Genomic DNA, 11383 nt, shown 5'->3' with positions numbered 1-11383 from the left:
GGAAGAGTAGAGACATGTATGTCTAGTCTGTCTTTCCCAGAGCAGAAATGCTTACTTGTGAATGGATTAAACTGAGCTATCTCTAATTTGCCCATATTCCAAGCAGAAATATCAAGTTACTGATATTAGTCCCCATCTGAGACCCTACTCTAAGTGGTGGCATCCCTTCCTGGGCACTGGGGCCTTGGCTGCGGCAGCAGGGAGACATGCTGCCACTCAGGTCTTGAGCTCCCCTCTAGCACAGTGATGTCACTGCCTGTGGTGGAGAATATGATTAACAACAAAATCTCCTGCAAACCCAGGAAATCTCTCCGGAAAGCCAGAAGAGAAAGAGAACAGTTTCATTGAAGAATCATTAAACCGCACTGTGATGCACAAAACAGACAATAACTTAGCATATTGCAGGAAAGAAGGAAATCTCACCCTCATGCATAGGCAGGCAGTTACAACCAGTGCACGTGTGTTCCCAAGATAAACAGTAACCAGTCCTCAAGGAAGGGACTTGACAGCACTGTTTTTACATGTCCCTCAAGGGTAGCCACAGTGTTTACTAATGGCATTTATGACAAGAAAAGATCAGTGTCTCATAGTTTATGGCAGGAGTAGGTTAGTAAGTTAGAGCCAGGCACTGGCGGAAGTTGGGCTCCTACCCTCTCATGGGAACTCTCTCCCTTAATGATTCCATTTCAGAGAGATGGCTCCCAGGCCCTTGAGAAAGATAGTCCTGGTCGGAAGCTGGTAAGAGCCTTACTTAACTTTTGAAGAGACTTCCATATATCACAAAGGGACAGAGAACCAACTCATAAGGATGAGATTTCTTTTAAAAATGCTCTCAAAGAAAAAGGCAGGGTTCCTTTTCCCTTTTACACTGAGATAAATTTGTTTAATTGGTGATTACCCTTGTATCCGCCAATGATTCAATGACCTCCATCTTCTATTCTCCAGTCTTACCTCAGTTCAGCCACTCCCTCCTACTCTCTGGTACTCAGCCCTGTGTCTTCCAGCTGCCTTTCTCCTTATATCCTCAATCCGGTTTCCTTAACTCAGGGATTTTCATGCTCTGTTGGGATCCTCCCTCCCTGCACTGCCTCCTGGATGCTCTTTGCAGGCTCTGAGCTGGGGCAGCCAGGGGGTCCCTTCCCTTGGATTCAGCCTCCAGGCCACTGTCCTGTGCTCCTGTCAGATACTTTCCAGGGTCTGGACACATTTGGGTCACATAGTGGATCTGGCTTTCTATTTGTTTGATGCTGGAGGGAGTCTGGACCTTGTTCTTTCACATACACAGAAGGCAAACCTCTAAACAGATTTTAAAATTCTTTATTATCAATTTTGGACTGAGATAAATTCTCTATTGCTTTACAGTGACACAAATATTGTAGCTCAATTTTTGGTAGTTAGAATTTTAGATTATTATTTTCAGTACTGTGATTTCCCATATTTAATCAACTTATAGGAAAGGCATGATAAAGAGATTATCTCATGTTAGAATACCCTTTTCTTTAATTTTTGAATTAGCTCTCTTCCCCCACCAACCCACAATCTTTCTGTTTTAAGCACAGGCATTTTTGGCAGCCATGAGCCTTTATTCTGGGCAACAGGAGTGGCTCCAGAGATGATGGGTCTATGGCCTGTTATACATGGAGCTCTTGCAAGCAAGTCCTGGTGATCAGAAGGTGACCCAAGGCCCCTCCTCAAGGCAGAGCACTAAGCCTGAAACAAAGGAAGAACCCTTCCAGGGAAGGAATATTTAGCCTGAAAATTCTTTTGTTCACTCACTTTTCAGGTGTCTTTAACCATTAGTAAGCATGATATATATCCAGACACACAGATGCTTCCTGATGTGTCCATGAGTTTAAGGATAATTACTTCTCTCAGTGATCCTCATTTTCAAACTTGTTATTTAAGGTTTTATCATCCTCCTGCCAAAAGACACAAGGTCACGCTTAGGCCTTGGTGGCATGGAGGGAGGGTCTCTGAAAGTCACTCAAATATACACTCTGAGTAGTTTCAAGGTGTATTCACATTTCCCTGTCCCCCGTAGGCCAGTCCTTGGAGAGACCAGGAAATCCAGAGTTTCCTACAAGAATGGGGATTCCTTGGAAGAGAGTTTCACCTTGAATCAAGAAAGAGGAATCACATACTTTCAAAGGAAATTGCCCATGATCTCAAGATCTCGAGATCTCAAGAACCAGGGGCAGAAGGAAAAGATGGGCTGACACATGTGGTGGTCCTGTCTCCATCCAAAAAGCTACCACTGCCTCTAGACCCTCTCGGGATGGGAACATATCCTGATTCCAATACCTAAGATAGGCAAAGTTGGGAGGATGCAAACTTCTCCATTCTGTGTCAGACATTTCTTAGAGAAAACCCATACATGAATAACCAAAGAAAAGTATGAGAAAAAATTGAAAATCTATTCTAGGCTATTCACAATGTTTTGCTGGTATTCTGGGCTCCACATGCATTTCAAGAAGACTGAAGTGTGCCAAGCCTACAGGACGATGAAGAATGAATGTCTTAGTCCTGGACTTTGGCCTGTCCATTCAGGTTCATGATACAGAATTGTCTTTAAAGATGACTTGCCAGAGTCAGACATCAATGAAGAGTACTACATGCAGAATACACACAGAGCAATTTTGGACTCTGATGGAACAGTCAGTTGGCCTGCTGGGGAGAGTCACATATACCAGTGACATGCTGCTCAAACTGGCACAGACCACATGCTACTGCCAAAGGAATAAGCACATTTGCTCCTTCTGGGTGAAAGAAGAGTGTGAGGGAGAAGAGGAGGGTCCATACAGACATGAGAAGCCTACAGATCCAGATGATCTCCTTGCTGATAAGAATATTAAAGACTGAATCCGATATTATGGAATCAATGACCCTACAGCAGATAAGCTTCTAAACCAGGCTTCACCATGCCTTGTCTGGATCCACCAGAGGACAAGGTTGTCACTACACTCTTTCTTGGTGATCTTGGTGATGCCATTACTGAGACAGATCTAAATAATCATTTCTAATTATTTGATGATCTGAATGATCACTGTTGTGCAGATGTAGAGTGCTTTCATCCAGGTTTCCACAGGGCAGGCTGCAGAAGTGGCTGCTGAGAAATCCTTTAATAAGTTGATTGTCAAGGGCTGCAGACTCAGTAGAAAATGGAGAGGATCCCAAGCAGCCAGAGGAAAAGAAAAAGGACAGAACCACAGGCTGGGATCCAGCTAACACCTATTCCAGCACTTCCAGGAACAGGAACTCTTCCTCCTCCTGCAGCAGCAGCAGATGTATCTGCCAACCACAGCAACCTGCCCCCATGTGCGTCTTCAGCTTTGGTGAGCATTGCCTGGCCACCAGCCCCTGGTGTGTCCTGCTGCTACGACCAGGATTTCAGCCACTTATGTTCCATCCAATAGGACCATTGCCTTCCTTTTGAGAGGACTCTAGGATCAATCCATTGTGTTGGATCCTGTGTTGGACTCCAGGATCAATCCATCTCGGGACCCCCAGAGGATGGGAGCTTGTTCCAGAAATCACAGCAGCCCCTGTCACATTTTCACCACCATGTGGCTCTATGGAAGAAGCATCACTTTAAAATCCCAATTAATGAACATTGGAGTAAATATTTTTTTCTTTCTTTGTGGTTCCCAGTGCAGCTGAATGTGGTCAGATATGGGCATGGTTTGTCATATGGATTCAAAGGATCAATAGAGCTCAAATAAGCTGTCATTAAAACATCTGTTTATTACTACCATAACATGACTAATAAACCCTACTGCCTGTTCCTCTCACCTCTATGGGGGACGAGTGGCTGAGTGAGTTATAGAATGTCCAATGGAGTTAGCAGTCCAATCATATAATCATTTTGTCTCTTTTTATGACTGTGGAAATTGACCTGAGGGGGAAAAAAAACCTTTTGAACATGTTTGTGTCCATTGGGTATTTTCCATTTTATTACGTTAAAAAAGGATCACTAGTACTAATTGTTGTAGTGGTGTGTGTGATTTAACTCTTTTGAAGTCACACCCTCAGAAAAACAGATAGAAACCACTTCCCATCATGGCCAAGATCTTTTCTTTCCTCTCTTTTTCCTCATGTATCACCAAAGAAATCTGAGTAGTAGTTTTACTTCCATATGGACCAAAAAAAAAAAAAAAAGACAAAATAGAACGTCTTTTTACTTCTATTAGCCAGATGAAAACAGACTTCATGGAGCTTTCTATCATGATAAGAAGAGCTCCTCAGTCACACACTAGTCCTCTGCCCCAGGCCCCAAGACGTCCATGAAGCTGTCTTCCTTATCTCAGGGGAAAAAGCTCCCTGGGCATTGGACCCTCCAGGGGTGAGCTTCCCAGCCCTGGTGGTGCATCAGAGCTCCCTGGGGGCTTCAGGCCTGCTGATGCCTGGGCCCTAAGCTGGGTCATCCCATCAGAATCTCTGGGATGGGACCTCACAGGATGGTGAAACCCTCTGTAGGGAGTTCTAATCTGCATCTTGCTGTGAATCCCACTTACTGAAGTCCTCGCCTCCCTGTGGTACATTAAGATGAGGAAAGATAAAGGTCACCCCTGCCCTTAGAGCAGCTCATGACAAAGAGAATTCTGTTCTTCTAAGGCTACGGATGTCAACCCAGGCTGCATGTGAATATTGCACAGGGGGATTTTCACAAACATGATGGCCTGCTCCAACAGAACGTGTTTCTTAGACCTGTTTCTCCACATTTCTTGGGATGAGTTTATCAAAACCATTTTACTTCTCATTTGTAGATGCCAGTTTGACACGTCTTTCTCTTCAACAACTTTTGTCATTAATATATACACACTCCCACCTTATTTTTCACTTTTCGAACTCAGAGAGATACAGAAAAAATAAATTGAGGCCGGGCGCGGTGGCTCACACCTGTAATCCTAGCACTTTGGGAGGCCGAAGGGGGCGGATCATGAGGTCAGGAGATCGAGACCATCCTGGCTAACACGGTGAAACCACATCTCTACTAAAAATAACAAAAAAATTAGCTGGGCGTGGTGGCAGGCGCCTGTAGTCCCAGCTACTTGGGAGGCTGGGGCAGGAGAATGGCGTGAACCCGGGAGACAGAGCTTGCAGTGAGCCGAGATTGCGCCACTGCACTTCATTCAGCCTGGGAGACAGAGTGAGACTCCATCTCAAAAAAGAAAAAGTAAATCAACCGAAGTGTATTTCCTTTTCTTCACTCAACAATCAATACAGAATACTTCTGTGACCTCTGATCACCAAAATTTATGGAGATTTCTCTGTATCAACAGCCAATTCTGCAGTAGACACTGGGTGGGTGTCGTATAATTCAACTGGATTCTGACAACATCTACCTGGAGCTTCAGGGCCCTCTCTTGCTGTGGGCACCCTACCTTCCAGGAACTGCCATGTATCCAGCTATCCAGAAGCTCTAGAAACCTCTTCATTTTGGGCTTCCCTGCAAGCTTCACTAAATAAGCGTGATTGATTAAATCATTGGTCATTGGTGATCAACTTAACTTTCAGCCTCTCTGCCTCCTCAGAGGTTGCGGTGGGGCTAAGAAATGGTCCTATTAGAGTGAAATTGTATCTGCAGGCAAAAGACTGCAACATCCAGGTGATGCTTCTACATGTGGAGAGAGGACGCCTGTTCCCAGGCTGCAGCACTGATTCGGTGGTGCAAGAATTCTGCTGGTTTCATTTTTTGATTCTCCCCTGTTCCTCTCTGTCTGTTAAGTTTCACCACCAGCTCCACAGGCATCCCAGCCCTTCTCCTCCTTTGTCTGTGTTCTGGCTGCAGCTCTCTCAATTGCTCTCCCCATCCCATGTCATCTCACATGGCAAGTTATCATTCAGATGAGTAGTTTGAAATTATGCTAATACCATGAGAAACCGTTTTCAATGGGAGAATTTGAGGTCATTTAAAGATTTTAAATAAACCATTCTTACCACTTAATTGAGAATAAAAGAGAGTAATGTCTGTAACCCCAGGCCTGTTAGTATGTCTCTTATCAAAAAACCCAGTGAAGGCAAGTGTTGGCAAGAATGTGGAGAAAAGGAAACTCTTGTACCCTGTTGGTGGGAATGTAAAGTAGTACAGCCATTCTGAAAATGGTATGGAAGTTCTTCAAAAACCTAGAAATAAAAGTATCCCAAGTAAAGAAAATGTGGTGCATATACACCATGGAACCATGGAATACTGTGAAGCCATAAAAAGGAATGAGATCATGTCCTTTGCAGGGACATGGAAGGAGTTGGAAGCCATTATTTTTAGCAAACTAATGCAGGAACAGAAAACCAAATACTGCATATTCTCGCATCTAAGTGGGAGCTGAACAATGAAAACACATGGACACATGGTGGGGAACAACACACACTGGGGCCTGCTGGGGGATGGGGGAGGGAGAGCATCAGGGAGAATAGCTAATGCATGTTGGGCTTGATACCTATGTGATGTGTTTATCTGTGCAGCAAACTACCATGGCATATGTTTACCTATGTAACAAACCTGCACCTGCCGCACACGCACCCCGGAAGTTAAAGTAAAATTGAAGAAAAAAAAACCATCGTATGATCCAGCAATTCCACTTTTGGGTATATATCCAAAAGAATTCAAATTAGGCTATTGAAGAGGGATCTGCCCTCCTGTGTTTATTTTGGCATTATTGACAATAGTCAAGATATACAAGAAATTTAAGTGTCCTTCAACAGATGAATGAATAAAGAAATGTGTATATACACAATGGAGTACTCTTTAGTCTTTATAAAGAAGGAAATTATGTCATTTGTGATAACTTGGATTGAGCCAGAGGATTTTATGCTAAGTTAAATAAACCAGGAACAGAAAGACATATACTGTATGATCTCACCTAGCTGTGGAATTAAAAATATTGATCTCACAGAAACAAAGAATAGAGACTAGAAAGGTGGTTACCAGAGGCTGTGTCAGGGGGAAGGGTGGGATAGGGAAAAAGAAGTGATTTATGGAAGGATACGAAGCTTTAGTTAGACTGGAGGAATAAGCGATCTATTGCACTGAATGGCTAGCACAGTGAATAATGTACATTTCAAAATTGCAAAATTAAATTTTTAATGTTCTCACTACAAAAAAAGATAAATTGGTGAGTGGATGGCTACGTTAATTAGCTTGATGGACTCTTTCCATAATGTATACATATATCAAAATGATCACATTGTACCCCATAAATATATAAAATTATTATTTGTCAGTGAAAAAGAAAAGACAGCTTGCGCTGGGTCTAGTGATACTATCTTTGATCTTCTGCCGCCACCTGGTGGCCAACTTCAGAGTGGGGAAGAAAGCAGAGGGGTGAGAAATGAAGAGACCACTTTGCCTCTGGAGCCCAAATGAGGACTTAGCTCTCGGATGTGGGTGGGAATGTATTCTTTCACAGAATTCTCCCAAATTAGGGCCTGGCCCCCAACAAAACCTTTGGCACCCTCCACCAAGTCCCCCACCCACCGCGATTGGTCTGCTGTGTGGCTGCTCTCAAAGGAGCTGAGACCGAAACCTGAGGTTCAAGAGCCACCTACTAAGTGAGAGGATTCTGGATTCCACAGGACTAAGCATTTCCTTTAGTTCAAGCAGGCAGCGTTTCTCGTACTCAGTGGCAAACACACCACAGTACACACACACACACTACACACACGTGCACATATGCGTGCACCACAAGCACCATTTTAATCTATTTGCATGTATTTCATCCCAGGAGTGATTAGTCCTGTCCCTGATTCAATCTGGGTAATTTTTTTTTCTTCTCATGGTAATGCATGGAAATTGAGTTTCTCAGGTGTCTTTGGCGAGACTACACACCCCGTTTTTTTTTTCTTATTTTTTTGGAATGCTGTTGCCAATTGGATTGATGTGCTGGTAGCAGGTTTCATCCAATCATTGCATGAAAGCACAGATACACTACCCACAGACGAATTAGGACTTTGTTATAGAATATATTTTTTCTTTTTAAAATAAAGCCTGTCTTCAAGTTTATTTCTTCTTCCTTTTTTCTTCATTGTGAGGAAAGAATGTACTATGTTTCCATGAAGAGGAACTTCCATTTTGCTTCCCATAGTCTATTTGTCATCTTCCTCTCTCTCCTGTCACACCCCCTCCAGCTTGTCATGTGGCACAGTCCTTTTCTGAGCTCATGCACTTCTCAGCTTACCCTGACAATGGCAGTCATGAACACATGAGCCAACCACTTCTAGCCTGTTGTTTTTTCCTTCAAAGCATAAGGAGGACGTCTCATTTCCTTCCTCTCAGATTTTGTCAGCAGATAGAGCTTTACTGCAGTTTGCAGTTGCATGAGATGCGTTGCCCTCTATCCAGGGTGCAATGTGGCTTGGTATCACCCATGGACTGACCCCTTCTTGGGTCAATTTACCTATATAACTTTTCTGGAAGGGTGTGACCCTGGCAGCCTATGGAGACCTTGGGAATATCTTCCAGAGGGCCCTGGACCAGCGGTGTCTGCCTGGGTGTGAGACAGACAACCTCTCACCCTCCATGTACCTCCTGGGTCAGGGCATGGAAATCTCACAGGCACCCTGCTCTAGGCAGAAGAGGAGGGGGCAGCCTCAGAGGGTGTGGACAGTTCTCTGGCTCCTGGGGGAACTTCAAGCTTATTGCAGACAGAAACCCCTTCTTCCTCATTTTCAGTCCAACTAACACACTTGGTGGCTAGAGAAACTTTACCTCCTGTTTTTATTTATATATTAAATTTTTTCTTTTCATTTTACACAAGATGTGTATTTAAACAACCAGATCCTGGATTTGAAGAAGAACATATCTGGGATCTGTTCTGTTCTTTTAATTGTCACTTAGTCCTTAGTGTGAGGACAGATTTGTTCTATGTGTAACAGCTACATTTAAAAAGTTATAAAATTGTCCTTAGTGTTACAATGATATATTTTTAAAAATAAAATTTTCTAATTGAACAAAGTATGCAAAGGTTATTCCCCCTTTTTTTCCTGCCCCCAACAAGCCTAAAGGATCATTATATTTTTTATATTGTTGTTGTTAAAGTCCTGGAATATAAAGATAAACGGTGAGTGAGCAGTCCCTGGTGGAGAAAGGGAGTCTTTTCACACAACCAGTGTTTTCCCTCAGCTGTCTTCATTGGAAATTACTCAACACCAATGACTCAATGGCCATTGGAAATCAATGATTGTTGTTCATTCAGTACAAACAACAAGGAAGCAAACAAAAATTATCAATATGTTTGTACAGCTACGCCCGATAATTTATGTACAATAAAGGAATGAGGAACAGGAAAGTGAAGAATAGAGAAAGGGATGCTGGACCAGTAGACGTGATGGAACCATATTGCAATTTTCTACGTGAGAATGTCTGCTTGGTCTGTAGGAACAGAGTTCTGGGGTAAAGCAGTGAGTATGTTCTCAGTAGACACTCTTGTCTGCTTCTGGAACACATCAACTGAATCTTTGTCCTCCATTTCCAGTACTGCAGATGTGTCTGTTTCACTGATTGGCCCCAGTCAAAGTGGAATCTGATCTGTATCATGGACAAACTCTGCCTTCACCAAAGGCTTTCACTCATTCACTAAGTAGTGTGCGCCTCTTCACTATCAACTGCATCCCGGGACCATCCTACCTGCCACGTTCAAATTCTGCCACAGGGGAGCCTGAAGGCTCTTCAGCTGCAGCTTCCCCAAAGAGGTCCAGAGTGTGCACCAAACTAGTGAGCCAGCAGCTCCCGATGCCACAGGTGGAGGAGGCAGCAGAGCCTTACTCGGTGTTTTTATCACCATCCCTCCAGCAACAGCAGCAGCAGCAGCAGCAACCACAACTACTATTTCTAATTGTGGTAATAATGATGATCGCACTTAGAATAATAATAAATAACAGTAGTTGTAATTGCTGACATGTTTAGTTTATATACAGATCTATTATTTGTAATGTTCTATAATTTACTTTTAGTAATACATACAATAATTGTGTCATAAATATCAGGACCTCAAAACACCTCACCTAATGAGTGATTCTCACCTATGGACCTATGAACTGCCCACCTGCTAGTGCGGGTCCTCTCACCACTCCACCCCTAGAGCTTCGATCTGTCTGGTCAACCTTCTGGGACAATGAAGTAGTTGAAGCAGTCATATGGTCTGATTGTGGTCTTGGCACATAGCTTGACTCATTAGAAATCAAAGGCTGACTTTAAGATGTACTCAGCTGTTTGGCTAAATTGTGGCAGAAGAAAATATCTTCTCAGCAGATATATCTTTGTGTCTCTTGCTTTCAGAGTAAAAGACTGTTTCAGTCACAGTAGTTTGAGTTAATCTGTATCGAAAATCATCAACAGCCTACAAATACTGAAAGGGGACAAAAACAATTTGCAGACATACTGAGTCCATTATAAGTGCTATCAAATGTCTCCTATAAGAAATGAAAAATAGAATGTTAGGCCTTGATTTCTTAAACAGCCTTCAGCCATTTTCCCAAATTATTCTAAATGTTTCCAAGACATTTCAGAAGCATTCTCTGGTGGGGATTATTTCCAATTGTGAAGAGTACTAGAAGGATGAGAATCAAAAGGAATCTTTCTTCTATTGCAAAAGAGCCAATCTCCAGGATTTCAAAGGCCTAGGGAAGCTGCTTGAGTTGTGAGGTCCATGGAGATGCGTGGGCTTTGGAGTCAGACAGAGTTGATCCTGAGTTCCAGCCCAGCCCCATAGTAGGCCCTAAGAACTCCCGTGGTGCTGTCACAAGCAGTCCTGCCTTTGGGAGCCCCTAACCTCCTGTCTTTTCTCCTTTCAGTGTGGGAAAGGGGTTTGGTCAGCCAGGGGTGTCAGCAGCCCTGTCCCACACCCATTGTCTACACCTAATCTGGTGGCAGGGAGGCCACAGAGTGCAGCGACTGGAACTGGGTGAGAGGGTGAGAGGCAGCCGGGCCCCAGGCCAAGTCAAGTGCATGGAATCCTGACTGTCAACAATCAGGGATCTTTCTGCTTTGGGGAGGGAAGTATTTGTTCCACACGTCTCACTGAATAAGGCACAGAGCCTGAACTGTCCCAAGTGGGAGTTTAACCAAGCTAGACGGGGGCCGAGGGCCCTGGCCCAGTTTGACACCGACCTCCTCTCCCATCTTCTACTCAGCCAGAAGACTAGGAGAATCTGAAAGCAGAGGTGCTGCAGCGCCACTAGCTCCAAGACTCCAGAAAAACAGGAATAGGGCATTCTGGCAGGTCAAAGCAGACAGAATACTTGAGCTCAGGAGTTGGAGAACTGACTACTAACCTGTAGCCCCAGCTACTTGGGAGGCTGAGGTGGGAAGATCGCTTGAGCTCAGGAGATTGAGACCAGCCTGGGCAACATGGTGAAACCTCATCTCTACAAAAAATACAAAAATCAGCCG

This window comes from Nomascus leucogenys, unplaced genomic scaffold (genome assembly GCF_006542625.1).
Source record: "Nomascus leucogenys isolate Asia unplaced genomic scaffold, Asia_NLE_v1 Super-Scaffold_544, whole genome shotgun sequence".
In the NCBI taxonomy this organism is placed as follows: Eukaryota; Metazoa; Chordata; class Mammalia; order Primates; family Hylobatidae; genus Nomascus; species Nomascus leucogenys.
This window is presented reverse-complemented; position numbering follows the sequence as displayed.